Below are 19,298 nucleotides of genomic sequence, written 5' to 3'. Positions count from 1 at the left end.
GCAAGTTAGCATCGTACTCAGTTCCATCTGGGAGCAGCGTCGTAACTTTAACAACATGTTTGATGAGACGCTTTATCTTGACGTGTATTTTCACTTTTATTCCAAATCATTTCCTGCATTTATTTGTACCCAGCGTCATAAGCCTTTAGCTTCATTGCTAATCCAAAGCTAAAACAGGGCGGGGTAACAGGGTAGGGTAACAGTATGGGCGGGGCAAAAATCATGTTAATTTTGTCCGGTGTGCACACAGTTTTATAAGCTGTCATTTCAACATTAAACTTTGGTATCAAGGTGGGGGCCTCAAACTAGCATCCAGCGGGCCACATTTGGCCCATGGGCCGCGTGTTTGAGACCCCTGATTTAGAGCATTGAAAATCTGTTTACGACCTTCTAAATATGTTTTTAACATAATTAGAGCCCCCAAGACTTGAAATAACACCCCTATATTAAGAGTAAATAAGTCATTTATGACATAAGTCATTTATGATGCGGCTCGCGGGCCCATCAATCAGTAATAAATAAATATAATAATAATAATAATAATAAAACACCAAATAATAAAAACCCTGTAGACATGACAAAACACGACTATAGTCACATTTATACTCTTTTTATTTACAACATATTGCGCAACTGCAGGGTCTTGAGACACATACTAACTCGCAAACTAGAGAGCTAGCGACCTAAACGCTAGCCTCCAAGTTATTTCTTTTAAACTTAAAAAGCCAAAAACTTACCACTTCCACACTGATAGGGAGGATAACTATTAACAGTTATTTAACCTTTAACATGAACATGAATCAAACGTAATAATTTTTTCTGGGTACATGATACCATACAGCATCCATATCAAACTTGCGCGGGCCGCACTAATTATTAAACTTTCATATCAAGGCGGGGGCCTCAAACTAGTGTCCTGCGTGCCACATGTGGCCCGCGGGCCGCGTGTTTGAGACCCCTGATTTAGAGCATTGAAAATCTGTTTACGACCTTCTAAATATGTTTTTAACATAATTAGAGCCTCCAAGACTTGAAATAACACCCCTATATTAAGAGTAAATAAGTCATTTATGACATAAGTCATTTATGACATAAGTCATTTATGACATAAGTCATTTATGACGCGGCCAAATGCGGCCCGCGAGCCGCGAGTTTGAGACCCCTGCTCTAGACCAAACATGACTGGTCTCACCACACTTTTATAAGCTTAAAGTTCCACAATGTTGACAATGGGCAAAGGGATTGTCTATCTTACATCTTCTATACGTGTTAGTTTTTAGCATTATTAGCTCTACGTTGGACACAGTAAAGCCCATTCGAAGTGTTCTTTGGCTTCTGCATACTCACTGATATGGCCTCCATGACAGTGTACTCTATATGCTCTCCCAGAACAGTACCACGAACTCATCATGCGGACTCCTCAAATGCAACCTGCAACCCTGATTAAAAGTTCAGTAGCTCTCCTCAATAAGGTAGCAGCATTTGAAAGTGCATACAATAAATACATATGAACAATATAAACATTCTTATTTGGCAGTAATAATTGTGCCGTAAAGTCACCATAATAGCAACTTGGTCTTAGCTTCGGGAGGTGCCTTGCAGGTCGTCTGTGCCGTGGTTTGCAGAAGCTTACTGGAAGTTTAAAAATAGGATTCCTTTTACGTTCCATTTCTCATGGCTAGGAGCTAACGCAGCTGTGGTGGAAAAATAACAATAGAGGCTTAATAATAACCCTTATGAGTATTTTAAATATTTTTCATTATGATCTTTAGTGTTTTACTACTTACGTGAAGTTGCTACAGACTCACTAAAAGGCACATTTGTGGATATGTACATCAAGTATCTGTCCCGACTTGATGGAGACATCACAAGTTGGGTCCAAGCAGCTGGGTATTTTGTGTTGTAATGACTCAAATTCAGCAGGTGCCAGTTTTCCCAGTAAATGACAGTTTTTCCTCGATTGTTTACCCACAATTTGTGATGCCTGAGACCCAATGACCGCAACGTATAACCGATGCACCAACTCCATGAACCAAGTCTGCTAAACTATAAGCACAATTCCTGCTTTACACTCAGAATGCAGATCTAACAACATACTTTTTTCAAAACACTACACACACAATTCACAACACAGTTTTGGCACAATTTTCATGAAGTAAATGTCTTGTTTTCACAAACAGTCAAATGAATATTCCTATTATTCCCACTGACTCATCACATGGGTAAACACCTATCACACATTTTTACAATTAGCGGTCTAACAATGAGGGAAGCTGGGCAAAGGCTCAGAAATCCACAAACACACAATCCCCTTCTCCAAGCTATGGAAGATGCATGTGGAGACATTCCAGCGGATGCTTTCCATGGCTGGATTGGCCATGCTAAGCGATATTTGCTGTGGCCTGACCCAAACAGAAGACGTGATGCAGCATAGTCTTTTGCTTTGTTAATGATGTATTTTTTTTTGTTTATGATTATTATTATTTCTTGAACTGAAGCTGTATACATTTAGATGCAGACCACTGTATGTGGAACTTTTTGTTGGCTGCGAGAACAAAAAGTTTTTCTGTGAAAAATAAAAATAATATTTCAGTGTAATTTTGTGTTCTTAGTAAAAAAAAAAAAAATACAAAAAAACCAAAAAAACAATTCTGAAATATTTTGCAAGAAGTGTCACACTGAATACAAAAAGGCTCGAGTCATGATGATTATGATTTAATCCCAGTGTTTTACACTGAGCACATCAGCTGGTTCATATAAATATAGTTTATTCATATAGTGGTTTGTGTGCCTCATTTGGAGACAAAACACCATTTTGAGAAGAATGAAGACTGTTTTGGACGTAAAGTTTCATTTTGACGGGGTTTTTCAGAAATGTGTGAGTGATTTTTGGATTTGTGAGTTCTGAGAATATGAGGCATCCTTTCAGAAAATGTGTTTAAACCAGGTGTGGGCAAACTACGGCCCGGGGGCCACATCCGGCCCGCCAAGTGTTTGAATACGGCCCGCCCAATCTTTCCAAAGTATTTCATTTAAACTCAACATACAACCTGGCATCATGGCCTGAGCCAACCTTTTGATGGTTTTATCAATTTCGTTTTTTGACATGGTCTGTTGTTTACAAAGTGCTCCTGAAAAAAGGGACACAAGCACATAATAATAATAATGATTATTATTATTATTAGATTATTATAATTATTATTAGAACTATTATGATTATTATAATTATTATATTAATGCTAATTATTATATTGATTATATAATATTATTGTTATATTTGCATATTTTACATAATAATAATATAATAATTATTATTTTAATTTTATTGTAATTATTATAATATTTTATTATTTTTAAAATATTTAAATATAAATATAAAATAATAAATAATAATAGCAGATTGCATGACAATTTTACAGATACAATAATACCAGGTGGACTGTTACGTGTAAAATATATAGTCTGCCCCCCCCCCCTCCCTAATTTTGTCATATCAATGCGGCCCGCGAGTCAAAAAGTTTGCCCACCCCTGGTTTAAACAATCGAGAAAAACTGTAAATGGCTGATCTGTTAGTGGAACCGACTGAACTGTATACCGATTCATGAGTGGTGAGTACCTTTACCTTTCTTACTTGTATTTCTTACTTTGAAACGTACGTAAGTGTGTGTGAGGCATATTGACAAGAGGCGGGTATGGTTCTGGAGCTCAATCGAACCATGTGTATTTGTGATTTTAAGAATTAATTGTTTATCTTTTTTGTGTATGAATGGGGTTCATAACCACATGACCACAGTGCCGGTGGCTTATTCCTTCGCAGATAGCCAGTCAAACGTGTGTGGGTGGGTGGGGGGGGGGGGTTGTTTATTTATTATTGGTACAGTAAGCTTGTGTTACAGTCCCTCGGGGAAAAGCATCATCATTGTTTGTTTTAGGACATCGTGTCATCAGGCAGACTAGTTAGGTTTGGTCTTTTGTTTTTTTTTTTTAGGTCGCTCTTTAAACCACATTTAGCTCTTTGTTACGTTTGTTATGTTGGTGCTTTAAAAATGTAAATGCAAATCAATACCTGACAATACTATATTACACTCTTACTATTATTCATTATTATTGATATTTTTGAAACAAAAATACAGCCATCCTTTCATTTTCTCCAAAATAGAGTAGCAAAAACAGTAACACTTCTATGAAAAAAAAAAAAAAAAAAAACTTAAACTGTATTATGGAAAGCAGGAAGTGAACAAATGTAACAGTTACTGATTGTAAAAGTACCAAATGGAGGGGTAGGATTTAATAAGCTTTGCTTCTTCCTACTCCTTTTGGACTATGTTGAACTGTGAACTGATTATGGGATGCACTCAATTGTAATCTGATGCATGTTCAAATGAAATAAAACCATTACCATTACTTCCTGTCAGCCCGCCAGCCCTAGCACTAGGTACCCTAAAACACACAAGTACAAGTCTTATTTATGTCTTAGATGGCTTATTTACTCTCATTATGTCGACTACATTGGGTAATAAGAGTGTAAAGGTGACTCTAGGGGTGTTATTTCATGTCTAGAGAGCTCTAATGTATTTAGAAGGTCATAATCTAGCTTTCTATGCTTTAACAATGTAAATATTTGATTAACAAATACCGTGGAAATTCACTTATCACGGTTGGGTCTGGAACTAATTATCAGTGATAAACAAGGGATTACTGTATTTGTGTTCCACCGTTCCACAAAGCCTGACAACTAGGTAATGTTCCAGTGTTTGAATAGGTCTGCATGGGGTGAGGGAGGGCCGTTAATGGCCAGACATTGCAGGTCAAAGGCACCTGCTTTTTGGGTGTGAGTGCATGAGAGTGCAGCTCAAATATCATTCGTCACACTTATATACACGGAAACAAGGAAAACCCCTCTTGGAGGGTAAAATCGAAACAGGTGATTGACACTTTGCATTAAGCTGTAGCTTATCTCCCACAGCTGTTATTATGACATCCACTTTGTATACATGCGTACAAAAATAGTAGTCTGCCCATGCCAACTACACTCAAAGACCAGTGCAAGCACACACATGCTCATCTCGGGTTGGTGTGTATTCTAACACCTTGGATCAGAAATAGCTCACTATACCCAGATACACACACACACACACACACACACACACTCTGCATAAAGTTTCCCCATCTATTGGACTCATAGTACTGTTGACAGTGACGGATTAGGACTTCTAACGTTATATTTCTCTCACTGATTCTGGGCAACAGGTGAGTGATTGTTTGTTTTTATAACTGGTAGTTATAACTGGTAGTTAGTACTGCATACTGCAGAATGCAACACAGCCTGTACACTCTGTGGAACTTTACTTTTAAACAATAAGCTTGCCACAGTCGTGCTTCTTTGTTGAGAATTCTAAACTTTTCTCTCCTTTTGTAGGAGCGTCAAAGCGCCTACCCTGACATTATAACGTTACTCCCACCCCGGCTCGTTATTTTTGTTCTTAGTTTTGTACGTTTGACGTCGTAACATCTCAAGGCCGGAATCAAACGGTACGCACGTCAGCATCAATACAAAATTGTTAGAAGTTTAAAGATTGCGAAAATGATGAGTCCTTGTTTATGTCAAAATGTGACAGAAAAAAAAACCCAAAGACAAACCATCTGCATGCTTAAAAGTACATTTCTGAAGTGAATATACAAACAAAAATGTCGTCCCAACAGTCAACAGAAATACACACAACAAAAATACAAATATTTTCGATTTTTGTTACGCTTTCTATTTACACCAAAGGCCTATCTCTCAAATATTGATCATAAATGTGTCTAAATCTGAGGTAGCAATTATAATTCATCCACCTTCATATGTGGCATATCAAGATACTGATTATACGGTATGGTCATTGCACACGTGCGTCTTACATTGGACACAATAAAAGGCCACTCGGAATCGTACAGAACAGTAATCCCTTGTGTATCATGGTGAATTGGTTCCAGACCCGATTGATGATTAGTGAATTTGAAAGTAGGATTCCTTATTTAGAAGTAGAATATGTTTGCATTTAGAGCAGGGGTCTCAAACTCAATTTACATGGGGGGCCACTGGAGCTAGGGTCTGGGCAAGGCTGGGCCAGGTTTTCCCAAAAAAAACACAAAACAATGCATTTATTAAAAACAGAAAAATGAATAAACTTTGCTTTGGTTCTTATTTTCTACAATAAAAGCTCTGATAAAACATTCCGCTGTTCTCAAATATCTTACTTTTTATTTTTCTGCACAAAATAAGATTAAAAATAAATAAACAAATCAAGAATAAAGAAAATCAATCAATCAGTAATAAATAAACAAATATAATAATAATAATAAAACGGCAAATAATAAAAACTTAAGAAACCACATATAGTTGGTGGGTAGACAAATAATTTTTTTTCAGATTAAAATGAACAAAGCATTATTAGAGCCCTGTAGACAAAACATGACTATAGTCACATTTATACTCTTTTTATTTACAACATATTGCGCAACTGCAAAGTCTTGCGACACATGCTAACTCGCAAACTAGAGAGCTAGCGACCTAAACAATAGCCTCCAAGTTATTTCTTAACTTAACTTAAAAAGCCAAAAACTTACCACTTCCACACGGATAGGGAGGATAACTATTAACAGTTATTTAACCTTTAACATGAACATGAATCAAACGTAATAATTTTTTCTGGGTACATGATACCATACAGCATCCATATCAAACTTGCGCGGGCCGCACTAACATTAAACTTTCATATCAAGGCGGGGGCCTCAAACTAGTGTCCTGCGTGCCACATATGGCCCACGGGCCGCGTGTTTGAGACCCCTGATTTAGAGCATTGAAAATCTGTTTACGACCTTCTAAATATGTTTTTAACATAATTAGAGCCCTCAAGACTTGAAATAACACCCCTATATTAAGAGTAAATAAGTCATTTATGACATAAATAATACTTCTGCTGGTAGTTGTCTCTATAAATGCATTTTCTGGAAGAGCAGAGAGGCAAGCGGACAGGAAGTGATATCGGGAGTTCAAAGTTGACTTTTAGCTGTGCGTGGATTACTGCGGCAACAGTAGGATTTTTGCCCCATATACCATATACACCAATGCAGAGCGCCCCAAACATGCTAAATGAGTGACAAATAGAGTGAGTATGCTGGCCATCTAAGAACTGGGATGTTTTCAGCTTCTGGGAATTGTGTGCAGATCCTTGCAACACGGGGCCGTGCCTTATGTAAATTAAATCCACCTTTATAGATGTGATAGCACATTTTAGGTTTATCCTGACATTTCACCTAAATATCTAGCCAACTTTTTACGAGTGTCAAATTACACCCACCCACCTTAAACGGTGACAGCAGTCCTTCACGTGAATAGTCAATGTTATGGGCCAGCGGTGGCCTAGTTAGAAGTGAGGTAAGCTTCAAGACAAACATTTGAAAAGAGCCGTGGGCTACAGCTTGAACAGGCTGGTTTCATTTGGCAGTCTCACAGTGTTAAATCGGCACACGGGGACTCCTGTTTTTAAATCGATGTCACAGCTAAGAGCCAATTCACTGACCATTTGTGTTACTTGAACTCGAGGTACAAAAGCTATATCCATGGTAACAGGACTCCTGCACTGTGCCACTGGCTGCAATAGACCTTCAAGGGGCTAAAGATAAACATGAGCTTAAAGTGATCGCCACTAATCAGTTTTAACCCTATGCTGTCTTCCCAGATAGACAGAAAAGGCTTTGCAGTCATTTAGATCATATCTATTATTGTTGTCATCTTAAATCTTTCAACTTCCACATGAGCACTCAGACGCTGTCCTTCTGCTAATGACGGGTCAGGAACACAAAACCACACAGCAAATTAGTCCCTCATGCATGTCAACAGAAAACGCACACACACAAAATGGTCTGCCGGTCAATGATTGTTGGACCTGTGTCAGTAAATTGAAATGTCAGGGTGCATTTATTTAGCAGTCACGTCAAGCTGGATTAAAACAAGGCTTCAAAAAGCAGACATTTTTAGTTGCTTTTTAACAGTAAAACACAAAGTATTAAAAGTTCATTTAAAACTGTGCTTCTCAATTATTTTCTGTCATGACCCCCCTGACCCCCCCATCTGTGATGTTTTTTTTTTTATTAGCTTGTGTGTGCTTCCTCCAGAACAAAATAGTATCATTTGCAAATAATACTAGCTTTTTGTCTTTTGTGACTTTACAGATGTCTTCGATGTCGGCTATTCCTATCATCGTGAAGTAGAATTCATCAAGTATTGGATTGTTCACCCACTGATAGGGAATGTGAGTTGGGATCAGACCGTTCTAAGATAGGTTAGTTTTATTATGCTGATGTTGTGTTGTTGGAATATTCTTCTAATTAAGACATACTTTGAACAGTTCTGGTCAAGGCATTGACCCCTGGGGTACGCCTCATGTTTTAACTGTGTATTAATGAATGAATGTTGTATTTTGGTGTGTCTTCTACTGTGTTTACTTGCTTTATTCAACTAAATTCTTCTGTAAAGTGTCTGTAAAGTATTTTGAAAAGCGCTATACAATTAAAATGTATTATTATTATTATTATTATTACAGTATATTATCCTAGCTTCATACATTGCTCCCTGTTTGCTAAGTAGCTTTTTAGTCAGTTCAAAACTAACCCTCTGATTCCATACCTTTCTAGTTTTTGAATTCGGATATTGTGATTAATTGCATCAAAAGCATTTGGCTTTTGGTGTAGTCAGAATAGCACAGTGTTGATCACATGACATTTTCATATGATTCAATTGTGTGGTTTATAGTCAAATTGAACGGCCGAATAGGTGACTATTCCAAGACACCCTTTCTGGTTTTATAACCTCACTGTCATTTCATCAAATGGCACCAATGAATGACTCAAAGTCATAATGCTGATATTCTTGCCCTCTATTTGACTGATAGACACCATTGAGCACAGTGGTGGATAAAAAAATAAAAATAGCTCAGGCACAGACAAGACTGATGGGGACCTATAACCAGTTGCTTTGGACTGGCTCCCATTTGCAGAAATTCCAATTCCCAGGATAAAGAATTACATACATGCAGTGGACAGCATTGTGGAAATCTAGTACAATGAAACCAACTCCGTCCAAGTCCGTCCTGATAATATCACCAACCCGTCTTTGTCTTTAAGTCTTGGTCCATTATGTTCTTTCATTCATTCATTTTCTACCGCTGTCTTTGGGCGAGAGGCGGGGTACACCCTGGACTGGTCATCAGCCAATCACAGGGCACATATAGACAAACAACCATTCACACTCACATTCATACCTATGGACAATTTGGAGTCGCCAATTAACCTAGCATGTTTTTTGGAATGTGGGAGGAAACCGGAGTACCCGGAGAAAACCCATGGATGCATGGGGAGAACATGCAAACTCAGGGATGGCCGAGGGTGGAATTGAACTCGGGTTTCCTAGCTGTGAGGTCTGTGTGCTAACCCCTCAACCACCGTGCAACCCCACTATGTTCTTATTATTCCTAAATAAAATCAGAATTTCTACAAAACTGCATAAACTATATACATTACAGCAGTGCTTCTCACATCATGGGGCGCCCCGTCCCCATGTGAGGGTGGACCGAGTTGCCAGGGGAGGTGCAAAAAGCAGGGGGAATTATACAATCAGTGTTCTTTCTTCTGCTAGGTCAGCACACAGAAAACAGGTCCAATTAATGTCAAAAATAAAATTGTAAAATTAATTAAATGTTTTAAACTACTAAGTAAATATTTATTTGACATTCAACATGCATTAAAATATACATTAAAACAAATGTGCTAGCTCAAATCCCATATACGTACTGTACATGATACGATACTTTCAGGCTCAATAAGAGACATGATTGGCACATTTCCCATCCCACTGGCAGTTGTGTTTTCGTCCCACTGGCTTACACTCCAATGGAGGCAACGAAATTACCCCCGACAGCCCAACCTTCTACCTTGCTGCCTGAATGACTGCTTTACTGTTGCCTCATGGTTCTGTTTGGATGGGGACAGCTCATTGGATTTTAGACAATAAAACTGGATGACACACAAGCTTGGCTTTGGAAAACCTCCGCACTTTCCCTCCCTCAGCCCTTCCCTAATTCTTTCCATATTTGTTTTTTCGTTGGAAAAAAAAGACAGATAGAACCTAATTACTTTCTGTAGAATACTTGGTATGGAAGAAGTGACATTGCTGACGACTTAAGACAAGGTGGTCTTTGTGCTTCTGGGGGTTGACGCTGTGGTGCTTTAATAAAAACAAGCTGTCAGTGGACAGTACTTTTGGTCACATTCTGTTACACCCACTCTTCTATACTCATGTATGTTTGTGTCGTAGTATGTTGGCGAGGCAGACACGAAAAAAAAGAAGCATAAGATCTGTCTTTTTCCATGTGATGTTAACAAAAAGCCCAAAAAACTCATTTTGTTTGTTGACCCCAGCATTACCAGATGTTATCCGCTAACATCTGGCTCTAATGTGTTGTTAACATGTTTCAGACCTACCTACAAAAAACCCCAAAAACATCCCTCTGTACGAGCTCTTGTTTGGTTCCACAGCATTATCACTAATAGGGACCCATTATGTCTATTATCTTTCCATGTTATGTACTCGTGTCATTAAGGTTTGAATATTGGTGGACTGACTCACACACTCACTTAAAATCAGTGGATGTGTTCTACATTTGCAAAATGTCTGATTCGGTCTGCAAAATAATGAGGACACTAACAACTAATGACTTCATTATTGAGTTCGGTTTGTACTACTGACATGTGGATGGATGGATGGAGGGATAGATGGATAGATGGAGCTAATTGTGATAGATAGAACAAACGATAGAAAGAATGAAAGAACAAACAAAAGAACAAACGAAAGAACAAACGATCGAAAGAACGAAAGAACAAACGAAAGAACAAACGATAGAACGAAAGAACAATAGAACGAAAGAACAAATGAAAGAACAAACGATAGAACAAACACTAGAACGAAAGATAGAACGAAAGAACAAATGAAAGAACGAACGATAGATCGAAAGACCGATAGAACAATCGAAAGAACGATAGATCGAAAGAATGATAAAATGATAGAACGATCGAAAGAACGATCGAAAGAACGATCGAAAGAACGATCGAAAGAACGATCGAAAGAACGATCGAAAGAACGATCGAAAGAACGATCGAAAGAACGATCGAAAGAACGATAAAACAATCAAAAGAATGATAAAACGATCAAAAGAACGATAAAACGATCGATCGAACGATCGATCGAACGATCGATAGAACGATCGATCGATAGAACGATCGATCGATAGAACGATAGATAAAAGGATAGATAGAACGATCGATAGATAGAACGATCGATATATAGATAGAACGATAGAACGATAGAACGATAGAACGATAGAACGATAGAACGATAGAACGATAGAACGATAGAACGATAGAACGATAGAACGATAGAACGATAGAACGATCGAACGATCGAACGATCGAACGATCGAACGATAGAACGATAGAAGGATAGATAAAATGATAGATAGATAGATAGAACGATCGATAGATAGAACGATCGATAGATAGAATGATAGAACGATAGAACGATAGAACGATAGAACGATAGAACGATAGAACGATGGATGGATGGATGGATGGCTAGATGGATAGATGGATAGATGTATAGATGGATAGATGGATAGATAGATAGATGGATAGATAGACGGATGGATAGATAGATGGATAGATGGATAGACGGATGGACGGATGGACGGATAGACGGATGGACGGATGGACGGATGGACGGATAGACAGATGGACGGATAGACAGATGGACGGATGGACGGATGGACGGATAGACGGATAGACAGATGGACGGATAGACAGATGGACAGATGGACAGATAGACAGATGAACAGATGGACGGACCGACAAACAGGGTTAAAAATCAGGAAGATTATGAAATACCAATTTGATGATAATTTGTCCTGTCTTGTCGGCACATTGCCAATGATGATCTTCTTCTGTGGTTCAGCCCCACATAGTTGGTCCAATGACTATGTTGACTCATTGGCTTCTTCCCACTAGCTCTCAGACATTGTTTCCTTTGAGAATTGAACGTTGGCAGGTGCTGGCTCTTATATGCAGTGGAGACGTGTCTCTGTTGATTCTGTAAAATGTGGAAAAACGTTGTCTCATAATATGTAGCAGCACTGTGGGGAATATATAGAATATTTTCATGTACTTTCCTACAGTAAATTTCAGAATGAATAGGACAGTCAGGGCAGTGGAATATTCAAGGGTACAGTACATTCCACTGGAAAGATATTTTAGCTTGTTTGACACTTCGAGGAATCTTTTTCCCCATTTTTTTTTTGCTGATACTGATATCGGTGCACAAGTGATGATATGCTCCAGACTACAGAAAGCTTGCCAGCTCAGTATGTCTCAGTACATCCATAAACCTCCTCTTTGGTCTTCCTTCTTTTGGTCAGCATCCTTCTACCAATATATTCACTATCTCTCCTCTGGACATGTCCCAACCATCTCAGTCTGGCCTCTCTGACTTTATCTCCAAGGCCTCTAACATGTAATGTCACTATGATGTACTCGTTCCTGATCCTATCCGTCCTGGTCACTCCCAATGAGAACCTCAGCATCCTTATCTCTGCTGCCGCAAGTTCTGCTTCCTGTCTTTTCCTCAGTGGCACTGTCTCTAGACCAGGGGTCTCAAACTCATTTTACCTGGGGGGCACCGGAGCTAGGTTCTGGGTGAAGCCGGGCCGCATCAGGTTTTCAAAAAAAAAAAAACAAAACGCATTTATTAAAAACTGGAGAAAAAATCAATAAAACATCTACCTTCAATGCTGGACATGTCCCAACCATCTCAGTCTGGCCTCTCTGACTTTATCTCCAAGGCCTCTAACATGTAATGTCCCTCTGATGTACTCGTTCCTCATCCTATCCATCCTGGTCACTCCCAATGTGAACCTCAGCATCAGCATCTCCGCTACCTCCAGTTCTGATTCCTGTCTTTTCCTCAGTGGCACTGTCTCTAGACCAAACAACATGATTGTAAACCTGTCTTACTTTTGGTAAGTAGGGGGACATGTTATTTTGGTAATGGTAATGGTAATGGTAATGGTAATGGTAATGGTAATGGTTTTATTTCATTTGAACATGCATCAGATTACAATTGAATGCATCACATAATCAGTTCCCAGTTCCACATGTCCAAAAGGAGTAGGAAGAAGCAAAGCTTATTAAATCCTACCCCTCCATCTGGTACTTTTACAATCAGTAACTGTTACTTTTGTTCACTTCCTGCTTTCCATAATACAATTTAAGTTTTTTTTTTTTTTTAATAATGCACCTCGTACCGAAGTACGAGGTGATATGAGCATCCAATGACATAATGGGTACCATAGTAAGTGTCAATATAGTGATATACGTATATAGCACATCATGACTGGTTCAAGACTCTTCATCCTTGTATTTAGCAAACATCAACTGCTTGTATTGTTTCTTGAATTGGCTCATCGTTGTGCATTGTTTGAGGTCCTTACTCAATCCATTCCATAGTTTGATTCCACATACTGAAATGCTATGGCTTTTTAACGTAGTCCTAGCATATAAGTGTTTCAAATGTACTTCTTCCCTGAGATCATATTTCTCCTCTCTTGTAGAGAAGTATTGGATGACATTTTTAGCTAATTGGTTGTTTTTAGCCTTATGCATTATTTTAGCTGTTTGAAAATTAACTATATCAGCAAGTTGAAGTATTTGTGATTTTCGTTTATTATTGATCATTATTATGTTGGAACAAAATGGTTAAAAAAAATATGGCACTTTTTCTATAACTTACAGTATTTGTCTTCTTTTGTGCAAATAGTGTTTATTTGTGAAAAACCAGCGGTCATTGCTGATTCCATTGTTTGAGTTGGTTTTTGAACAACATAGTGAAGCAATTATGCCTTTCATGATTCCTATTATTGCAAAACAATTCCCACAACTTCTAAAATAATATTACAAATGTTTTACAATTCCATTCCCGTCTGCAGATCAGCACCTTACTGTTGTTTGACGACTGTTTTTAACAAGCGGTCTGCTTTTTCGATCCCAAAGAATATGCTACATTGTCAGCTGCATTAACCAGATCTCCTGACAAATGTCACATCAGCTTGTATTTCAGCGCGAGTCGCTTAATAGGAGCCATGATTCAGTGGTGCTCTGGAAAATACATCACACAGAAACATTGTCAGCACTATGATTATGACTGTATGACAAAACAATTACTCACATGTACTAGTACTGTGCAGTATTTCTCATTACGTTGACGACTTTGAGTCGTGGAGAGGAAATTGTCACTCGGACGATATATCAATACTGTATGTGAGAACTATGGTACAAGTCTTATGTATTCTTATTATGTCTATTATATTGGATAAAGGTGACTATAGGGGTGTTAGTTCATGTCTAGAGGGTTCTAATAATGTTAAAAAAAACTCAATTAGAAAGTCATAATCAGGTTTCCTAAGACTGTTTTAGAAAATAATAAATTGATAAAGAACAACCACAATAATAAACCATCCTTACATTCTTTTCTATACTGTTTTTTTTCATTAGGTTGAGCTGGAGCCTATCCCAGCTCAGGCAATAAGTGGGGTACACAATCATTTAGAAGTACATGTGTTTCTTACAGTATTATAAATAATGGGAGGCTGCCTGGAAGACAAGTGCTTGTTGCCAGGCACAAATTTTGGAACCCAATAATTTCCGTGCAAAAGTGCACCATGAAGAATTACTTTATTTCAGCCTTCATATTAAATACATAATGAAAAAGAAGTGCCATCCTATTGAAGTTTCATGATTGTCTTTCAATATTTCTAACATAATTTAATTGTGCTTTTGATGGATTTTCTTTAAGCTTTGTTTAAACCTATTAGGACATTATAAGCCAGTCTAAAAGTAAAGTTATCATGCATTTTTAAAATGAAACTGTCCATTATTTTGCAAAGGTAGGCATGAACACAACAAGATTTAACACTCACACCTCAATCTCAGTGTGAAAGGCATTGGCTTGCTACACAACAGATTAAAGCAGACCATCAAGTGACATCATCCAGGTATGACATCATCCCTTTGGTATGTAGTCCACCCTGCGAAGGCGTGTTGTCACGGTTCACTGCAAGCTCATCATGAATTATTCATGATGAGCTTGCAGCTGTTTGAGGTGTAAAGCCTTTGTAAGAAAGCCACATCTCATCGTGTTGCATAGCTTGAACTTGAACACATCAATAAGTGGTGTCACCGAGTTATGACATCATCACCCTACAAGCACCAATGACATAACCTAAATGAGTGATATTGCATTTTAGAAGGGATTTTCTAAATGATCATGACAGACACTACATTGTAGTAAAGAGGTCGACAACAAAGGGGGATTCAATTGCTGATTCCCTATGGTTCATATTATATAAACCATAATAAACCATAATAAATGAGGTAATTGATATACATACAGAAATGCCATGATAGGTACCAGACAAGCATTGTCACGGGAGTATTGGATATCTCAAGCATGATGTCATACCTCGATTGGTCTAGATGATATCAGTGAATGATGTCATCTCCTTGCACGGAGCACTGCTGCTAGGGGTGTTTCCCTCACTGTGCTTTTTTCCTACTGCTTTATGGTCAGTGAACATCACATTCCAAGCCACTTTTGCAGGATTAGCAATCATAACCAAGTTTTTTTTTTATTGATCACCACCAATGTTTTTTTTATATTAGAATAAATAATTTTTAAATATTCTGGATTTTCTGTTTTTTAACCAAGCTAAGTAGTGGTTTATGAATTAATTATTTCCTGACATTTATCAAACACGTAACAGCATCAATCAGTCATGTTTCTAAAAACAGAGAGAAATAATAATATATGCTGTCTGTAATTATAATTGCTGTAAGCAAAATCAAACACAGCTTCTTATAAACCAAAACCACCGTAAATACAGCAGCAGGATGATGCCAGGCTGTTGACAATAATCTGTCAAAATAATCTCTTTGCAGTCATTGGAGTGTGAAATTAATGCACCCTCATCGTGACGCAGCTCAAGGAAAAAGATTTGCATGAATGGATTTTCCTCACCTTTCTAATATATACACGTCACACAGTCACACGTCTTTTCTACGTCATAAAGTTAAAAGTCATATTTTAAAAATAGCAGTCCAATTATTTGTTGGTTTTAATTCTGATATATTTCAGTCTATGTGACGTTTGATTAATGACTATTCATTAAACAAGTCCATTGTGGCAGTGTCAACACAATAAATAAAAGTGTGGTAAGCACAGAAACACAGATGAACTGTCCATACTGATAATGGTAATGTGTTTTTCAGTCATATCAATATTATTATTCTGCAGTGTACAGAGGCTGAATTCTCAACATTTAATAATACAATACAATTATGCACAATTATGTTATTTGTTAGGACTTTTGATGCATAATTATGACATTTGAGACAATTTACTTCAGATTATTTTCATTCCTAAATGGTGAATACTATGTTATTAATAGTAACATGGACATTCCTTCCTTTCAGACTGCGGGTTATTGAATAGACAGACTGTTTTCATTTGGAAAAGTTGGAGTTGTGTGTGGTTTATTGTCCACATCTGGATGGAAACTATTTTTTACTATTTATTTAACTAACTATTTTAGCCTGCTGGTTGTTTGATAAATATTGACGGGAATACAAACTTGCTTTTACTCCATTCATTCATTTTCGATATAATTTGTGAGAAGCTGGAGCCTATTCAAGCGAATGATATGGTACACCCTGGATTGGATACTAGTCAGTCAATCACAAGGCACATGTTGAAGCCCGATGGAGCTTGAGAGATGCTGCAAAAAGGAATGAGATAAACTTCTCAGAGCTTTGTGAGGGTGGGAAATGAATCCTGGCTGCAACGGAACTCAGCCAAGTGAACCACTACAGTCTGTGATGATCATATTTATATTCTGCAGTTTATACACAGTTATACTGCAGTTATTGCACAGGCTCACTGAAAGGTGATCTATATTATAATCTTGAAAAATAATACTAAGTATACTAATAAGTATTTTTCTTACATATTAAAATTGATAATTTGATATAGAGTTGTAAAACAATTAAATAACAATCTAATAGTTTTACAATTAGGATGTCTGAGACAGATAAACCAAAAAAACTGTTTTAACTGTGATATCCGAGGTTCAGTGAATGTATCCTCGTGGGCTCCGCCCTTCTCAGTTGACGTCACCACGTGTGATTCCTTCAGCTGAGCTGATTTCACTCCGGCAACGGCTTGTCGGGAGCGAAAGTGAGTTGATGTAGTGTAGATAAGCTAATGTCTGCTCTCAAATCCAAGCGTTTTTCTTCTTTCGGTGAGGATTTTTAACTAATTTGAAAGGACCAAAGAGAAACAAGGAGAGAGAGCCACTGGAACAATGTAAGCTCGCATTGTTAACACTACTTGTTTAAATAATACTTTCATCATCACCTTAGCGAAATTGTTTTGCTAGTTCTGTCTCACTGAAATGTTGAATGGATGATTTTTCTTGGTAATACTACTACTGTACTACTACTGTACTACTACACTTTTTTGTTTTGTTTTTACTTTGCATGTCTTCCCCATAACTACCATAGTAATGGAATTAAAAACTTGTCGCACGTAGAGTATGCTGCTGCTGCCATTTATGTATATTATAGCTATAGCTAACTATGGCGGTGTTTTTTTGGAGTAAAAACATTCCCTTGGTGGCACCAAGCAGAAGTTTACCAGTGGGAGGAGGTGAGTCAGCCTAGGATGGGTAGTTGGCAAATAACCGCCAGGAACCAGTGCTTCCTTTGCATGTGGAAATTACAGTTGGCACAAAAGGTCTCATTTAGTCTGATGTCATGTTTTAGGTTTTAAAATAAATATTTGCACAAGACACTTACTGGTTTTTGTTGGCTGATACTACTCCATCAAGAGCAACAAAAAATAAAAAAAGTTACCTTATTTAACATGTGCATCTTAAAATATTAACATTGAAGAGCGAAAAAGTCATAACCTTACAGAACCTTAGTAACCTTAAATGCATTCACGCTGCAGGGTCAACTTAAATCCACCCATCCGTTCATTTTCTGTGCCGCTTATCCTCATTATGGTTGCAGGGGTATGCTGGAGCCTATCCCAGAATGGACTGGTTGCCATTTATACCTATGGACAATTTACCGTTGTCAGTTAACCTAACATGCATGTATTTGGAATGTGGAAGGAAACCGTAGTAACTTAAAGCAGAAGACAATAAGGAGTTTAAAAATAATAATCATGCGTAAAAATTGCATAAGCAAGAGAAAATTGTGATTCATGTCTTTTGAAGAATTGTGCAACCAGAGTGTAAATGTCATGTCTGTTTGGCAAAAGCACAGCTGAATACCTTTTTGGATGTTTGTGTGATGATACCCTGCAGTGTTTTTTTTTATGATGATGATGGCTTGTGTTTATTATTTTCCAGAATGTTCCAGTTTCTGTGTACAAAGAATTATGTGCTACATGTGACTACATGCTAATGCGCCGCCATAAGACCAGTCACAGTTCACATACGTGTATCTGGGGCTGTTTTTCACTTTGGTTCTAGTCTCGCCTGTCACTGAATTAATTCATGCTTGCGCGCAGCAGCTGGCGTGACGTTATAGGATATCCCTTCGCTGCCTCTGGTGTTTTCTGGGACCAAAACAAGGAAATGACTCTTAGAAGGGAGCTGTTGCATTGCAAGACTAAAGTCTTAATTAAAAGAATGAAGTCACTAGAAACAGAACATTGTGAGGAAAAGGAGGAAAATCAGAAAGTAATTATTTTGCAAGCATAAAGTTGTAATATAGAAAAAAGAGAGACAGAAGTTGTAATTTTACAAGCATAAACATATTGTATTCTTGCTTCAGGATCAGAACTATTGTGAATTTTGTCATATTATCCTATTACCTGCAGGTCATAAAAGAAAAAAGGGCAGCTACTTGTCTCAGACTGTTTTCGTTTATGTAGGAATTTTGTCGTTCACTCGCATAACATTAAAATTAGGACTTTCTTTTAACATTACAAGTTTTTTTTTCTCATAATGTTATGATTTGGCTGCACGGCGGATGAGTGGTTAGCGCATAGGGCTCACAGCTAGGAGACCAGAGTTCAATTGCACCCTCGGCCATCTCTGTGTGGAGTTTGCATGTTCTCCCTGTGCATGCGTGGGTCTATATGTGCTCT

At 37.8% G+C, this 19,298-nt stretch overlaps 1 protein-coding gene across 1 annotated transcript in view; it reads left to right on the top strand.

Moving 5' to 3' along the window:
• ak4 (adenylate kinase 4) overlaps positions 1-19,298 on the top strand; it is a 97,367-nt gene that overhangs the window by 54,973 nt on the left and 23,096 nt on the right. The window lies entirely within an intron of this gene.

Source organism: Doryrhamphus excisus, linkage group LG4, assembly GCF_037039965.1.
Source record: "Doryrhamphus excisus strain RoL-2023G ecotype Guam linkage group LG4, RoL_Dexc_Guam_v1.1, whole genome shotgun sequence".
Lineage (NCBI taxonomy): Eukaryota > Metazoa > Chordata > Actinopteri > Syngnathiformes > Syngnathidae > Doryrhamphus > Doryrhamphus excisus.
This window is presented reverse-complemented; position numbering and strand designations above follow the sequence as displayed.